Below are 17956 nucleotides of genomic sequence, written 5' to 3' on the forward strand. Positions count from 1 at the left end.
GGGAAAGATCTATTGATACGTAATCTGCATGGTTTCAGAAAACATCGTTCTTGTGCAACGCAGCTAGCTCTTTATTCGCACGAAGTAATGGCCGCTATCGACAGGGGATCTCAAGTTGATTCCGTATTTCTAGATTTCCGGAAAGCTTTTGACACTGTTCCTCAGATGCGACTTCTAATCAAGCTGCGGGCCTATGGGGTATCGTCTCAGTTGTGCGACTGGATTCGTGATTTCCTGTCAGGAAGGTTGCAGTTCGTAGTAACAGACGGCAAACCATCGAGTAAAACTGAAGTGATATCAGGTGTTCCCCAAAGAAGCGTCCTGGGACCTCTGCTGTTCCTGATCTATGTAAATGACCTGGGTGACAATCTGAGCAGTTCTCCTAGGTTGTTCGCAGATGATTCTGTAATTTACCGTCTAGTAAGGTCATCCGAAGATCACTATCAGTTTTCAAAGTGATTTAAGAAAAGATTGCTGTATGGTGTGGCACGTGACAGTTGACGCTAAATAACGAAAAGTGTGAGGTGATCCACATGAGTTCCAAAAGAATTCTATTACTCGATAAATAGTACAATTCTCAAGGCTGTCAATTCAACTAAGTACCTGGGTGTTAAAATTACGAACAAACTTCAGTTGGAAAGACCACGTAGATAATATTTTGGGAAGGGCGAGCCAAAGGTTGCGTTTCATTGGCAGGACACTTAGAAGATGCAACAAGTTCACTAAAGGCACAGCTTACACTACACTCGTTCGTCCTCTGTGAGAATATTGCTGTGCGGTATGGGATCCTTACCAGGTGGGATTGACGGAGAACATCGAAAGGATGCACAAAAGGGCAGCTCGTTTGTATTATCACGTAATAGGGGAGAGAGTGTGGCAGATATGATACGCGAATTGGAATGGAAGTCATTAAAGCAAAGATGTTTTTCGTCGCAGCGAGATCTATTTACGAAATTTCTGTCACCAACTTTCTCTTTCGAATGCGAAAATATTTTGTTGAGCCCAACCTACATAGGTAGGAATGGTCATCAAAATAAAATAAGAGAATTCAGAGCTGGAACAGAAGGGTTTAGGTGTTCATTTTTCAAGCGCGCTGTTCGGGAGTGGAATGGTAGAGAGATAGTATGATTGTGTTTCGATGAACCCTCTGCCAAGCAATTAAATGTGAATTGCAGAGTAGTCATGTAGATGTAGATGTAGATGTACTTACAAAAAGGCCTTCATAGACAATTTCAAACAAATGCCAAGGAGGCTAATGTCTTCAGGACTCCAGGTAGGCACCGGATAATAGTGCCCGACTGCTCGTCGCTGCCAACAAGTTGTTCAATTCATCTCGGATTATTTATCACACCACATTTGACTGATGCACGTCGTAACCGTGTTGCATGCGACAAGAGCCGCACCTTGCCCACTAAACTCGGCAATAGCAACGGTTAACTCTACAGAAAGAAGCGGTCCAATACGCCAACGGTCAACGGTGTTAACTCGCTGCAATCGCCAGGACGCCAAGTTCCCAGGCACACACCTTTCCAGCTCCGTATCGACAGACCATGCACCACTACACGGCCGAAAAGGTAACACATAAACCAGTAAAGATGGTACGACGAGGGCCAGAGTCGATGGAACGCGCGCCAGCTAGCGTCAGTAGGATCAAGGGTGCGCCCTCATGGATGCCGCCACGGCTTTTAACTTTTAATGGGTTATGTGTCCTCGTCGTTTACATGTACAATGATCAGCAAGCCCATTATGACCACAGATCTACTATCGACATAAACCCATCCAGGCGATATCAGCGTCACTTGGCGAGATATGGCTGCTAGTCAGACACACCCACGCTTCACGTAGCGTCAGTGAGCATTTTGTCTGTGTGCAGAATAGGGAAGGCTTGCATTCTTAGTTTGGCCGAGGGCAGATTGTTCAAATGGTTCAAATGGCTCTGAGCACTATGGGACCCAAGTTCTGAGGTCATTAGTCCCCTAGAACTTCGAACTAGTTAAACCTAACTAACCTAAGGACATCACACACATCCATGCCCGAGGCAAGATTCGAACCGGCGACCGTAGCGGTCTCGCGGTTTCAGACTGCAGCTCCTAGAACCGCACGGCCACTTCTGCCAGCGGGAAGATTGTGATGGCCTATAAGCTCGGCACCAGCATTTCGTAAATTGCACAACTTGTCGTGTGTGCTGTGGTGAGTGTCTTCTACAGGTGACGAAACCAAGTTGAAACAGCGTCCAAACGTCATGGTGTTGGGCGGCCACCCCTCATTACAGATGTCGGATGTCGTAGGCTGGGCAGACTGGTACAACAGTAGAGGGGGCGAGCTGTGGTGGAACAAACATCAAACTTTAACGCTGGGCAGAGCACAAGTGTGTCTGAACACACAGTGCACCGAGCACTCCCAACGATGGGCCTCTCAAGCCGACGACCCACGCATGTGCCAATGTCAACACCACGACATCAGCGACTACGACGGAAATGGGCACGTGACCATCGGCGCTGGACTTTGGTGCAGAGGCAGAACGTTGCATGGTACGATGAATCCCGATATCTTCTTCGTCATGCCGATGGGAAGGCACGAATCTGTCGTCTTCCAGGGGAAGAGCACCTTGACACCTGCACTAAGGGACAAGTTGGCGAGTGCTCCATTATGTTCTGGGGAACACTCACGTAAGCATCCATGGATCCAGTGGAGCTGAAGACATCATGACGGCCAACTAGTATCATTTACTGGTTGCAGACCACTTCACCCTTTCATGACGAACATGTTTGCCGACGGCATGTGCCATGTGACAAGGCCAGGAGGGTGATGGAGTGGTTCGAGGAACATAGTGACGAGCTCCAATTAGCTTGCTGCCTCTCAACCCCTCTCCCCCCCCCCCCCCCTCGTTCCACAACTCGCTACATTTGAACCCGATCGAACACATCTGTGATGTGACTGAGCGTGGCGTCAGGCATCATATTTCATCGCCCTCTGCCAGGAATTTACGGGTATTAGGTCACACTCGTGTGTTTATGTGCGGACTGCCTCTTGAGCCCTAACAGCGTCTAATTACTTCCATGCCACGACGCGTTGCCGCTGTTATCCGTGTCAAGGATGGGCATAACGACTATTAGGTAGGTAGTCAGGTTCTGGCTGGCCAGGTTAACGCAGATTCATATGGCCAGTGCCCCCCCCCCCTCCCCGCCCCCTTCCCCCGGCGCAATTCCTTCCCCCACCTTTCCACTTTTCGTTGACTGTTATTCCCCTTAATTCTAATTATGGGTACCGTGTAATCTCAGTTCCTAGTTGTACGTTCTAAAACGCATAAAACAAGAAAATTACTTAATAACTACTATTCTCTGACCTCTCATGATCCTCGAGTGTCCCGTAACACGTACGCACGACGTTGGAATATTACTCTGTCAATACTTCAAATCTCTCTTCTTAACTTTGCCCAAAATATCCTTTGACGTGGATATTAATGACACAACTCTCTCTTCACAACGTTATCCTGACACTCCTCTGGTGCGAACATTTGTATAGATCACTGTACTAAAACTCGTTCCTTCATCTAAGGACAATGAAGCAACCAAGAATAATTCAGGTATCCTTCATTAAAACTGAATTCATAGGATCCTTCCCCATATTTCCAATAACTAGGTGAAAATAGTGCATTTAGCTTTCCATTTAATTCTTCCTTTAAAACAATTATTCACGTATGTTCACTTTGCTCTTGAAGTCTCTCATATAATGTATTTATTTGCCCATCATTTGGCAGAAAACATAACGCACATCGTTTATTCATCTCCCTACTGCTCCTGTTAATTACTTTCACATCAATCTCCACCATGATCTCACACTCTAATTTATTTACGACATGAAACATCTGTCTGTACGAGAAAATACTGCCTATGCCTACATGTCAGATTTCAGTTACACAGTATCTTTTCTTCATCGAATCGAATCGCAACAAAAAATGGGATTCAGCTACAATTAATGCGTCCCTGGAATAACAACATAAGTCAAATACGTCGTTTTATCATATCCTGCAAATATTGAATCTGTAGGAACAAAGCTTTCCGTTGACAACATATTATTACTCTCCGACCAACACGTCCACAGACCGATGTAGACAATCGGCAGCTCTCGAGCCGCTCCAAGCTGTTTCGTGTACGCTATGATATGACTTATTCAATAGTTATGGGATATCTTTATCGTGGAACTTACGTCTGATAAGTTCACATTTGAAGCTAAAAGAACCTGTATCATAATTGAGAGTGATTGTGATAATACATCCATTACGGCGAACGAATATGGGAAAGGAACATAAAATTCAGAAAGGGAGATGGTAGAAAGAGTTTGTGATGAAGAGAAGTTATGTTGCGCCAAAAACTGGCTAGAAAGTCAGTTATAACAAATTTTAAGTCAGTAAGGTCTGTTATATGCTTCACGAAGTAATTTTTTCTAGAAATAAACCCAAAAGATCTAGAAGAGTCCGTGAAAGCTTTTGGTCTTAGGAAGTAAGAACACACAAGACACATTCATTTCAAGTTAAATTGAAAAAAAAAGTTCTAACGAAGTGAGGTACAATAAGAACTGTGGTTTTAAAACGCTCTGGCACAGAGTTTGACAAGTTGCCAAGAGTCGTTTAAAAACAGTTTTGAAGTCGCTGAGTGCTGGTGCTTTCACAGTAAGAGGTAAAAACTGGAAACAGAGCAACAGACCGCGGTAAATTGCAAAGTAAATGTGGCAAATGGTCCGATATCACAGGGACCAGTTTCTTTCCAAACCATCGCGTTACCACCAAGGTATATCTCAAAGGAAATATAGGTGGTTACAATTAAACTTTCGCTAGGTGAGAAGGCTCCCATTATCGTAGGACATTGAAATTGTATGGAAACGTTGGTAAGGACATGCAGAAGAGAAATAACGAATGAGGTTTTGACAGAAAAAACGTTCTAGTTCCCATATGAGAGGTTAACATTTGTTAATTGCTTACCATGTTTACGTCCCAGGTTACAAAACTTGCTCAATGTGACGACCATACTCATCCACGACAGTCTTGAAACTCGCTGGGAATTGCTCTACTGCTGCCTGAAACATCTGAGGCGTGAATGGAATGATCGGCTGTCGCGACACAGTTTGTGAACTGCTTGAAGATGTTATATTGGGTCCAACATTCTCAGCCATGGCAACAGTAACATCTTCAACAATGTGTGTTGCAATTGGCCGTTGGCCTCTCACAGGAGCAATTCCCAGATCACCAAATAATTCGAACTTTCGAATCATGTTCTTCAACCCTGATGCGGAAATGGGACCTCTCCGTATTTCTCTAATGCGCCGATATTTGCCAAGGGCAGCAGCACTATTGCTGTTGTTTAACATAACACATCTTTACGAGTAAAGCCCTGCGCACCTTGCCCAGGCCCATGTTGACTTCTGGAACTGTACTGCCCTCTGATGTTTGTGTTTCATCCCCACGTTGCCGTACCAGACCGACGCCCAAAGGGAAGTCATAACACGGAGACTACTGAGAACGCAAATCCTGCAGCGTTCAGTGTGGCCATAACTCCCCATCACTCCTATAAAGTTGGGTACCCATACGGTAAATCGTTATCCGCCTTCTCTGGCTCAACTAGCGAAAGTTTAATTATATTTACACCATATTTTGACAATGCTAATGTTATTGTTGAAAATCATTCCAAAATTATTTTCTTCAGTGAACTAATATTGAGTGGCAACGCAAATGCTCCTCTTAAAAATTTGTGAAGAACACAAAAGAAAATTTGCACGGTACAACAAATTAAAGAAAAAGTATTTGAGGCTGACAAAAATTAGAAATCACGTATACTTTAGTTCTCGAGTTTGTTTATGCGCAGATCTTGACTCAGCCTGAACGTTGTGGGTAATTTTACGAGAGGCTATTGTAGTTTCTTTGTATATAAAGTACACTGTCACAATGACCAATCAAGTAAGTTTCTTCGTTTTCTAGAAGGCACACAAAACAATACTGATATTCGGTTTGTTCCTTTTTGTATGATTTCATACGTAGTAAACTACAAGATTCAAATAATGTTAAGACCATTACTCTTCTAGCGGAGTCTTGCGGAGGTCAATATAAAAATATGGGGATGCTAGGTTTTGTATTATACTTGGCTTTCAGAATCACAAAAACGTAACCATACAATACGTATTTACAGTTAGGTGACAATCATACCGTCAATGTTCAGCTATACAGAAAAATTCTAAGAGACATTGTGAATGTGTTTCAAATCTACAGAAATATTCCTGTACCCTCTGAAGTGGTAAAAGAGTGGATATCATTGAGGACTTCGCACCAGCTTTATCACCATCCTACGACTAAGAACTCAAAGTAAAGACACAGTTAAGGGAAAAAATTTATCTGAACTACAACATAAACTCTATTTCAGTCTTGTCTTCTTAAGCAACAATATATACTCCTTATCAATCAAGAAAAGAGAATGTACACGGCCAATGCTCGAAACTGAAATGGGAAACAGCCATGGCGAAGACGTCACGTCTTTCAATTACAGATGCAAAGAAGAAATGTATTTTTACTACTCTGAAATTCTTAAGAAACGAAAATGCAGTACTTCGAAAGACTGTACATCTCTGAAAGAAATTGAGAGGAAACCGTTTTGTGCTATTTATTTGTCTGTTTAAATGAAAAAAATGTATTTATTTCACAGTGCAAGTGACGTTGTCACCACGACGTTTTCCCAAAGAGAAATGTTAAGTATTTACTTCATTATTACAGAAAATGTCTTCAGAAACGACATTAAGATGTCATACTACTTTGTCAAGGAAGTGTGTTTCGTTAATAAAAATATAATTTTTGTTGCATTAAGGTCGGATAATCTGTTTTTAGTTTTAATACTATTTGTTAGTGAAAATGGAAAAAAGCTAAATATTCACACTTCTACCACTGACCATGATTTAATAGTCTTGATATTCGTTGACAGCAGGCAGCGATGGCACATCTCAGGGTCCTGCGATTGGCGTCAGGTTTCTTACATCTGATTGCTCGATTACTCTTCTTACTTTCTTATTTACATTTTCTAGGTAGCTAATCTATAGCTATTCCATGGCTTCGCATAGACGATTATCCGTCCCTTCTGCCATATCAAAAATCCTCTTTTCTATATTGTTGAGACACCTCTCTAACTTTCCGATGCGTTTCTCTTGCTGGCCTTGTCTAGCTTCTACAGTGCTGAGATATTGATGAAGATGTGAAATTGTTTTAATTTCGTTGCAATTTTATCTGCCTATGTTACTAATTTCGACACGTCCTCGCGTGTTTGCTTCGTTACCACCTGTGTTTCTTTCACTGTCTCATCCACTTTATAGAGATTTTATTGCCAAGCAATCCTGCTCTCTTGCTTACTCATTCATTCTTTTCAGATATTCAAGGATGCTGATACTCGAACCCTTTGGTTCAGCTATCTGTTCAGATATGGGGTGGGCGTACTCAGTTGAGCTATTCTTGGAGATATAATCATAAATGCTAACTTTATTCCCTTCTTCATTGGTTCGATACATCACGATCACATTGCTTGTCATGATCGTAATGTGTTTTCTTGTTCATTGACATACAATCTCACGCCATCTATTTCCACACTATCTGGTGGATCTGTCTCTTGCTCTGTATCACTGGCAGCTCTCTGCTTTGTGGGAAACATGACCTGCCCTCTTTCCACTGCAGTATCCTCTCTATTGTGTTCTGCCCCGTTGATTCCAGATTATTGTAGCTAATTTTCGCTTTATCCTAGTTTTGTTCCCAGTGAGCATTTGATTATTTAACATCTACATCTACATCTACATGGATACTCTGCAAATCGCGTTTAAGTACCTGGCAGAGGGTTCATAGAATTGGGAAAAAAAATCTTGGTCCAACCTGTTTCAGTTAACACACTCGCTTCGCAATGTATCTTGAAACGTCCCCTTTCAACAATTATTCATGACTGTGCTTAATCTGACACACAATATTTTTTTTTTTTAGTGCAACGCAATCTGACATTCAGAAATCCCTACAAAGGAGTGGCCCTGACTAACATTAACCTGTACCTTTCACAAATCACTTACCTCACAAAAATCTTCGTTACTCAAGCTACAGCAATACAGCGAGCGCTCCTACTGCCAGCTAAATAAAAGATTCAAACTACGGAAGGCACTAACTACTAGTAGGCATAGTTAGCAAATGAAAGATTTTAATAGAGAACAAACAATGTATTTACCTTAATAGTCATAATATATATCGCAGTTCAGACATCCATTCTGTACTCAAAAGTCCGCCATCTCATTTCCCACATCCACCACTGCTGCCACTGCTGGCGGCTCACCTCCAACTGCGCAACGCTACGAGCTGTTCACATCCAGCTGCCGCTGCCCAACACTACAATGGCAGACAACAATGCAAACTAGCCACAGACTGCACACAGCACAGCCAGTGATTTTCGTACAGAGCGCTACGTAACGTTGCCAATAAGAAAACATAAACAGCCTACTTACAGAGCCCCCATGCTCCCCACAAAAAATTTTACAAATTGTTTTGGGCAGTGGGCAATACATATTCGTTAAAATTTTTCATAATCGTAATTACAATAACAAAGAAATCAAATGCACTCACTTATTGATACAATGTTGGTCAAAAGCTAAAATTTTCTTACAGTCCTTAAAAATAGTCCTGATCATTCATCATAATAGTAATTACAGTTTTTTTCACAAAGTCTCATTAGTAAAAGAAATTGCACACAGAGGTAGTGGATTTCCATGCAGTCTTGAAGAAGTAGTGTTGTCCTTCCAGCGGAAAGACAGTGCTGACTCTTGACATGCAGACAGGTAATGGGCCACAACAGAGCAAACAAACCGCAGAGTCAGTCGAAGTTGAGGAATATTGGTAGGTAGGTCATCACAGAGTAGACCCACTGTAGTCCTAGTAGAGATTACGGTATTGGTGGGCCACCGGAGGTGCAGACCCACTGCAGTCCTTGTAGAAATAATGGTATTGGTGGGCCATCAAAGATGCAGACCCACTGTAGTCCATGTAGAGAAAACCAGCAGCCATCGGTTGTGACTGTGCAGGTGCACAATCACCACTGAAGAGTCTTGCGGACAATATAGCAAGTCCGTAAACCACCACATGTCCACTTACAAAGTTTTTGAATTGTCCTTAGAACCAGCAATGCTGTTATCCAGTCCCTTGCTGAATTATTAACACACGTGCAAACACTATCAGTCCCTACTTCTCACATATTGTCCATATACTATGACCAACAGAAACGTGTGCAGTGAAATGTAACTTACAAGTTACATAATTTGATGAACTGGTGTCAATTACAATTGTATAACATAAAAATACAATAACAAAGGTACAAAATACATCATTAAAGAACATAAAAATATAGATAACATTTGTAGTACAGGCTTTACAACAGAATAGAAATAAACATACACAACAGTGTTACAGGAATTATGACATAAGTAAATACATAAAAGATCAGAATAACTTTCTAAACATCAACTTCACACATGAGCATTAAAACAAAACAGAATAAATAATGTCTAAGCATATTTACAAGGTAATAACATATTATTAATGACAACTATATTTGAGAATAATAGTATTCCTCATCATAGTGAATGTAGCTTAGTATTAGAAGAAGAAAAAATTCTATGAAACAACACAGAGACAGGAAGAAAACAAATACACAAGGGTACACCAACACATAGTGGGATAACACAAAAGGAAAGGACAGGGTATGTTTTCAGTGTAACATTTGGTACTGCAGTCCAACCTAAAACTTCATTCCATAGATCTTTCGTCTTATTTCAACCTTTGTTTCCACCAAAAAAATCCTATCCAAGCATACTTTCTGTATTTCTCTCGTATAACCTCTCAGTGCATTTCTTCAAATTCATCGCAACTCGTTCTCCTATAAGCTACCCCCTCTTAAGCTAACTTAAATCTACTGAGGTCAGATGCTAAACTAAGGGATGAGGCAATGCAGCAGCACAAAACAATTAACACAAACATCAATGACAAAAAATTTAAATAGGCAAAGCAATTGCAGGACTACTACTAATATAAGGCACTGTGCAGCAAACAAGAAAAATAAATCAATAGTAAAACTAGCTTAACAGAGTAATACAAAGTCAAATTCAGTAACACTATGCCTGGCAAACATCAGCAATAAATGCTATAACTTATACCTAAGCATGACAAAGCTCAAGGAAAAAAATATTAGACTAAAGACAACAATGCAGATAAGGGAAATGTATATTCACATCTTAATGTCTATGTAATTAAAGTGGTGCACCACAACAACTTATTGTAAGAAAAAAAATATTACCATGTACTTGAAAAGAATATTATGTATGCAGTTACTGTTACTAGTCCCTTCTTATTGTTCTTTCCTTTCCAAGTGCTCCTATTTTGAAGAATGTGGATCACAAAATTATTATTTAATATATCTGTTGACAGAAAGTCTTCACATTAGCAAATGCATTTTATTTTACTTTATAAAACCAATGCTGCAACACAGCTGGAAACTAGATATCAAATGAAATAAGCAACTAAGAAAAGCAAAGCATAAAAATATCATTCAATAGTCATGTGACATTTCATAAGTTAGTAGAAATTCTCTCAACTCTCATAGAAAGACGCTTGTCATAATCAGGTGTGCAGATGTAAGTATCTTTCCAAGTAATGAACGTGTCGTATTTGTGATGCTATCTCTAAAGGAATGTCAATGGCGAGGATAATGGCCTCTTTTTTTTTTTTCTCCACCTAATGGCTTCCTTTTGTCAGACAACTACCTCTCAGCTGGGCGCCCAAAACGCATTACGTCAAGGTCACTTACCTTTCTTACTGAAATATTTACGACAGCAGTTTCTGCTACAGTGACAGTCTCATATAAAAATATTTCACAGGTCAAGAATTTGCTTTACAAACCTGTAGAAACAAAATGCTATTGATATAACAGTGTCCAAAAAATTTTTGTCGGCATTGTAATACATTCACACATTTACATACATTTCATAACTCTTAAAGTACGATTCTTGGTTTCCAACATCCTTTTTCACAAGCCAGAATCCCTAACTTCTATTCATTATTCATATACTTATAAACACGCAATCACATTCCTCATATATGGTAGCATTATCTTATTGACATAAATATACCTCAACAGCATAATACACATCGTCGTCGTAATAATAACATCATAACACCTCAGTCAAATCTCAAAATCGTCGTAGCTTCCTCCAATAATTTCAAAATCTAAAAAGAATTCTCTGCTCATTTAAATAGTGTCATCTACCTCAAACGTACTTTAAAATCATGATCCCATACCAAATATATCATTCAAAGGTCTCGTACTATCACAATGGTTCCGAAAAAAATATGAACAGTTCACAAAGTACAGACAAAATACAATTTCGTAAGTGTGAAGTAATCCAACGGTGTAATTACGTAAACATCTGTCACTGCCGTAGTAAAAAAGTTTGTCTCTCTCAGTTAAGTGATCAGATAGCTACGTAATTTATGTGTTAGAGGAATATGGTACCGATGTGTAAAGTTGTATAAGCAAATACCATATTAGCTAGGGCTCCTTGTGTTTGCCACACACATGGTACACAAAGTAAGCGTATACCCCCCTGAGGATTAATGTAATTATACCCTTAGGTGTTACAGATTACAGCAATGGAATGAAATGTATCACGGAAAACTTTCTTTGTAATTCAAAAATCTTTAAAAATAAATGTTTTAAGTACAAAATTAAGCACTGAAATGCGTGTCCTGTAGCGCTAAATGTGCATCTTGTTGTAAGATAATCTCTGTGGAAGTGTCGTAGTTATTTTCCTCCGAACGTTAAGTTCTGCAGAAGCCAATGTACGTACCTCACGATAAACAAAAGTGAAATGCTGTGCGTATAAATATCTTAGTTTATTACGCTTATTGTTGTGATGATGAAAGTACTGTGCTGTAACGTATTGTTGTGCTACGGAAAAGGCTGTCTCATTGTAGCTATACCACAAAAGTTACTACTAAAACATGTTTTACTTTCCAGAATAATTCAGAAAACTGTGCAGATATGAAACAGAAACACCGCAAAAGCAACATTGTAAAATGTCACTCATTAGTAGCGTCGTGATAAAATCGTGTAGCTGTCACATAAACTAACCACTGTCTCATCTGGTATCTCACAGAAAGTACTTTAAATCCAGAATGTATTTTCAAGTAAACCAAAATGTTGCATTAGAATCTCATTAGCAGTACCAGTATATGTTCTAAGTATGTGAGCCTTATAGTCGTTACGTAATCGTGCAACTAACAAGCAAGAATGTACACACACAATAACACTGTGTCGTCTGTTCGCAATAACAATGCATTCGTAATTTCTGTTTAAATAAGTTCTCTTGGTTCTTGACTGGATATTTAACTTCAAACATTGTTGCAGGGTAAGAGATTCTAAGTCTGACAAAGCATACTACCAATGTATAGTGAGAAGTTATATGGCAAAGAGAAAGTTAAAAAGCAGATTATCTCTCAATAAATGGTTTCACATGTGAAATGTGGTGTAGCCCTTTGCTCTTCCTAGTACACAGAGTTTCAACTTGAATGCAATCATCATGCGGTATTCGTCCATAAAGAATTCTGGAATTTTTCTCAAGGTTAGCGTCTATGTTATTTTTCCCTGAGCCAGTGGGCGCAGGTGGCTACCTGCGGTGCGAGTCATTCTCTGTTATCTCTTTGTTGGCGCTCGTCGTTATTGGGATTAGGAGACCTAACTTCCACAGATTCACGTTTTCGAGAGTGCCCTGCTCTGTTTGAATCCCGCCAGTTCTGATGAAATTCAGGTCTGTCGTTATGATTATATCGTCTGTCGTCATGTCGGTAGATTCCATAGTTTCTTTCTTGTCGGTCACGTGGTGGAGAATTTCTCCCTGAGTCATAACTGCGCGCTGGACCATTGCGTCTGAAGTTATTCTGTCTCCCATGATAAAAATTGCTCTGGTTGCCAAATTGTCTGTTTCTATGAGTGTCTCTGTCATATTCATTACTACAGAAATGCGATCTCTCTCTGTAACTATTACTCTGCCAGTGGTTGTCATACGGGTGGTGTCTCTTTTGGTCACGATTTACGTTGTAAGAATAGAATTTTCGTGTCCAGTTATTGTTTCTGTCATTACGGAATTGTGACGGATGTGACATCTAGTGATTGTTTTCCTGTTTTCGCATCACGTGACTGTCGGTGTCAATTTCTAATTCTTGTAAGAGTCCCTGAAAAGCTTTAATGTCATCTTTGCAACGTCCTGCCAAAATAATATGTCGTAAATGTTCAGGTAATTTGATTAAGCAAATGCGTATGAGTTCTGAGGGGCTGTATGGGTTTGACAGGTACTGATTCTTGTGCAACATGTCTTCAAAATATTTCACAAGACTGGAAAATTCAGATTGTTCGTAATGTTTCATCATTATGATGCTATGTTTTACTCGGTCTTGTGTAGCTTGAGACCAATATGCTGAGAGGAACGAATGGTAAAATTCTCCTTCACTGTGACAATCGTGAATGACCGATCGCATTCTTACAGCTGGTTCATTCTCAAAGTAGCCACACATAAATTCTAACCTGTACTCCAATGACCAGTTGGGAGGAAAACAATGAGATAATTGATGGAGCCACGCTTGTGGATGAATGTCGTTGGCAGAATTCTTAAACGTTTTGAAATTACTTGTAGTAATGAACAGCTTATAGTCAAAATCATCATGTCGGCAAGTCGCATATCGGTCATTGTTACGTCGTGTCGGCGGTTCCATCTCAAAATTCGGTGTACCTTGCCAATTTCTTTCATAATTTCCGAAGTGCCCTGAGTTATTATTTTGTGGCTGTTCCGTATTTCTATGTCCCTCTTCCCGTATTGGAGCGCGAGTGGCCTCTGAAACACGTAATTCTTGTATTACCTGTGTCAGCTGATCTTGTACTTCCCGGATTTCTCTTTGGTGTTGCGTATTAATTTGATTCTGATTTTGTTTGAATTTCCAAATTTGTTCACACTCTTCTGTGTCAGTGGTGGCTACAGGTCTTGTGTCATTCAGATCATCATCTACCTTTGCAGATAAGTTAGTGAACTGATCCGAAAGTTCGGCTACTTTCTCCGATAGTGTACTTATTTCCTCAGTGTGTTTTTCTGAACCAAGTTTCAGAGTGTCCATTTGTGTTGAAATCGTGTCTACTGTGTCCTTTAAGTTTTCTTGAATTTTTGCAAGTTGCGTAACCGAATCGGCAGATGCAACTGAGTCAATTTTAGCTTGCAAGGTGTCGTGATTTTCATGAACAATAGTTTGGAGTTCTTTTATGGCTGCTTCGTGATTCTGTAATGCATTTTCATGACGCGAGAAAATAGGTTGAAAATGCTCACAAATTTGTGTTTTTACATCATTACAGACTTTTTGACATTTCGATTCAATGTTATGTAACTCAGTAGTTAAATCTTCACGTGTTTGTTCAAGCTAATGTTCCACAGAGTCTAACTTTTGAAGCTTTTGTTCCATTGTGTCTAACTTTTGAAGATTTTGTTCCATTGTGTCTAACTTTTGAAGATTTTGTCCCATTTGTCTCTGATTTTGTTCCATTTGTTGCAGTAATTGCAATAATAATGTATTAGTGTCTGGAATCTGTTTCTTTATGCTTTTTGGCAGTGCATTTTCACCGGCAACATTCACATTTTGACAAGCAGAAAATGTGTCTTGACTCATTTGAGAAAACGGTGAGGACCCAAAACCTAAGTCTACAGTATTTGCAGAATAGTGTTCTGTCATTTCGGATTCCTGAGGCGAGCTGTTGCCGACCGATCGATCGATAATGCTTCCCTGTTTACTACCTGTTTCACTGTCTACACCATTATTTGACGCCCGCTCCATTTCCCTATGCACAGTTACCAAATTACTACTTTGAATATTAGTTAATTCATTACTTGGTGGCGTTAACACACTGCTTTCGTCTTCACTGTCATTTCTCAGTTTACTTTGGAGCCTAGTGTTACGTTTCTCACACTCCATTATTGTCGCAATATTTCACACGACAACACAGATAAACACAATTTGAAGAGCAAAAATAGGGGAACACATTAACATAGCACTGAAAATAATATCTAGTTAATTGCAAGCGTAGCTGCGAAATACTTGGTGCAAATCTACATGCATGCCACAACTGTTTTACTGTACAACAATGAAAGGCTGCAACTACAAAGGAGATTCTCTCTACAATTAAGCGCTAGCAATAAACAAAATCTACACTAACTACACAAACTACAAGAAAAATCAGAAGATTCCAGTGAGGTATCCTAGGCTAAGGGTCGACATATAAAACGTCCCCTTTCAACAATTATTCATGACTGTGCTTAATCTGACACACAAAATTTTTTTTTTTTTTTTTTAGCGCAACGCAATCTGACTTTCAGAAATCCCTACAAAGGAGTGGCCCTGACTAACATTAACCTGTACCTTTCACAAATCGCTTACCTCACAAAAATCTTCGTTACTCAAGCTACAGCAATACAGCGAGCGCCCCTACTGCCAGCTAAATAAAAGATTCAAACTACGGAAGGCACTAACTACTAGTAGGCGTAGTTAGCAAATGAAAGATTTTAATAGAGAACAAACAATGTATTTACCTTAATAGTCATAATATACATAGCAGTTCAGACATCCATTCCGTACTCAAAAGTCCGCCATCTCATTTCCCACATCCACCACTGCTGCCACTGCTGGCGGCTCACCTCCAACTGCGCAACGCTACGAGCTGTTCACATCCAGCTGCCGCTGCCCAACACTACAAAGGCAGACAACAATGCAAACTAGCCACAGACTGCACACAGCACAGCCAGTGATTTTCGTACAGAGCGCTACGTAACGTTGCCAATAAGAAAACATAAACAGCCTACTCACAATCTAATCCTTCATGCTAAACTTCCAACTGAAAAAACATTATCAAAAAACAACACGAAAATAAATATCTTGAGTCTACTTCACAAAATGTAAATAATTAATAAACTGAAACTTCCTGACAGATTAAAACTGTGTGCCGGACTGAGACTAGAACTCGGGATCTTTGCCTTTCACGGGCAAGTGCTCTACCAACTGAGCTATCCGAAGACGACTCACAATACGTCCTCACAATTTCATTTCCGCCAGTACCTCGTCTCCTACCTTCCAAACTTCACAGAAGTTCCTCTGCGAATCTTTTAGGACTTGCACTACTGGAAGAAAGGATACTGCGGAATCATGGCTTAGCCACAGCCTGGGGGACGTTTCTAGAATGAAATTTTCTCTCTGCAGCGGAGTGTGCGCTGATCTGAAAGTTCCTGGTAGATTAAAACTGTGTGCCGGACCGAGACTCGAACTCGGCATCTTCCCATCCTTCCAGTGGTACTAGTCCTTCCAGTTTCACAGGAGAACTTCTGTGAAGTTTGGAAGGTAGCAGATGAGGTACTGGTGGGAGTGAAGATGTGAGGACGGGTTGTGAGTCGTGCTTGGATAGCTCAGTTGGTAGAGCACTTGCCCGCGAAAGGCAAAGGTCCCGAGTTCGAGTCTCGGTCTGGCACACAGTTTTAATCTGCCAGGAAGTTTCAAATCAGCGCACACTCCGCGGCAGAGTGACAATTTCATTTTGGTAATTAATTAACTAATTTCCTGGCCATTTAAAAGCCAATTTAAGCAAAGAGCCACACAATATGAACCTTCCTTCTGAAAAGGTATAATAAACTGCATCAGTTAAACTGCTGAGATTTAGGTTACTCGCCAAAACTCCCAGATAGTCAGTTAGAATGTTACACAATGGAATTTATTTAACGCTATTATAAATATTGTATAGGTGGCCCTAGCACTGCCTATCTTCTATTAACAAGCTGCATCGAAAAGGGATTCACTAACAATGACATCAGAACTTTGCCTAATTGAGCCCAGTTTTTAACACAGAACGTTTTGTGTGCACAACATAATAAGGATATTTCATAGAATTTATCCGAGCACGCTACAGAAACCTCTAAATGAAATATGAAATTAAAGTCTACTAAACACTGGTAAGTTTGGCAAAATTATTTAACAAGGATACGAGGTTGGTGGTAATGAATTTTCTTACATATTAATTCAGTACAACATGCAGGATCATAACAGTGATTGTGTAATCGTATTCGAGAGAGATATGAAATTAAAGGCGGAACCACTTTGGCCCACCTGGTCATGAATAAGCCTAAGCGAATTTACTGAAGAACTGGAAATTTCCTAAATTCGTATAATGTTTTCCACTCCATGGCGTGGTGATACAGTAAAGAGTATGTAGAAAATAGGTGAGCGAGGGCAGGGCCGAGGAGCCGAGAGCAGCCGATGTCTGTCTAATAGTTTGTGCTATAAAGACTAGACGGCGAAATGCGGAATCTAGGTGCAAGCATACCCACAGCAATGTAGCTGGCTGAGAATATTATGTTACGGTATAGACCATTGTGTAGTTGAAATAGTTAGTGTAACCGATACGGTAAAACGGCGTTTTTTTTACAGTTCAGCTCTAGTTGGGAGTATAATTACTTGTTCATCGTGAGCGAAGGAGGAGAACAATATCTGATATGTGGTAAAGTGTTGTTGTGGTCTTCAGTCCTGAGACTGGTTTGATGCAGCTCTCCATGCTACTCTATCCTGTGCAAACTTCTTCATCTCCCAGTACCTACTGCAGCCTACATCCTTCTGAATCGGCTTAGTGTATTCATCTATTGGTCTCCCTCTACGATTTTTACCCTCCACGCTGCCCTCCAATACTAGATTGGTGATCCCTCGATGTCTCAGAACAACCAGCCGATCCCTTCTTCTAGTCAAGTTGTGCCACAAGCTCCTCTTCTCCCCAGTTCTATTCAATACCTCCTCATTAGTTATGTGATCTACCCATCTAATCTTCAGCAT

At 40.3% G+C, this 17956-nt stretch overlaps 1 non-coding gene across 1 annotated transcript; it reads left to right on the forward strand.

Annotated features, from left to right (window-relative positions):
* Positions 1 to 16533: 16533 nt before the first annotated feature.
* On the forward strand, positions 16534 to 16608 carry Trnas-cga (transfer RNA serine (anticodon CGA)). The gene has a single exon. It is a non-coding gene; the product is annotated as a tRNA-Ser (tRNA).
* Positions 16609 to 17956: the final 1348 nt, after the last annotated feature.

This window comes from Schistocerca cancellata, chromosome 2 (assembly GCF_023864275.1).
Source record: "Schistocerca cancellata isolate TAMUIC-IGC-003103 chromosome 2, iqSchCanc2.1, whole genome shotgun sequence".
NCBI classification, from domain to species: domain Eukaryota; kingdom Metazoa; phylum Arthropoda; class Insecta; order Orthoptera; family Acrididae; genus Schistocerca; species Schistocerca cancellata.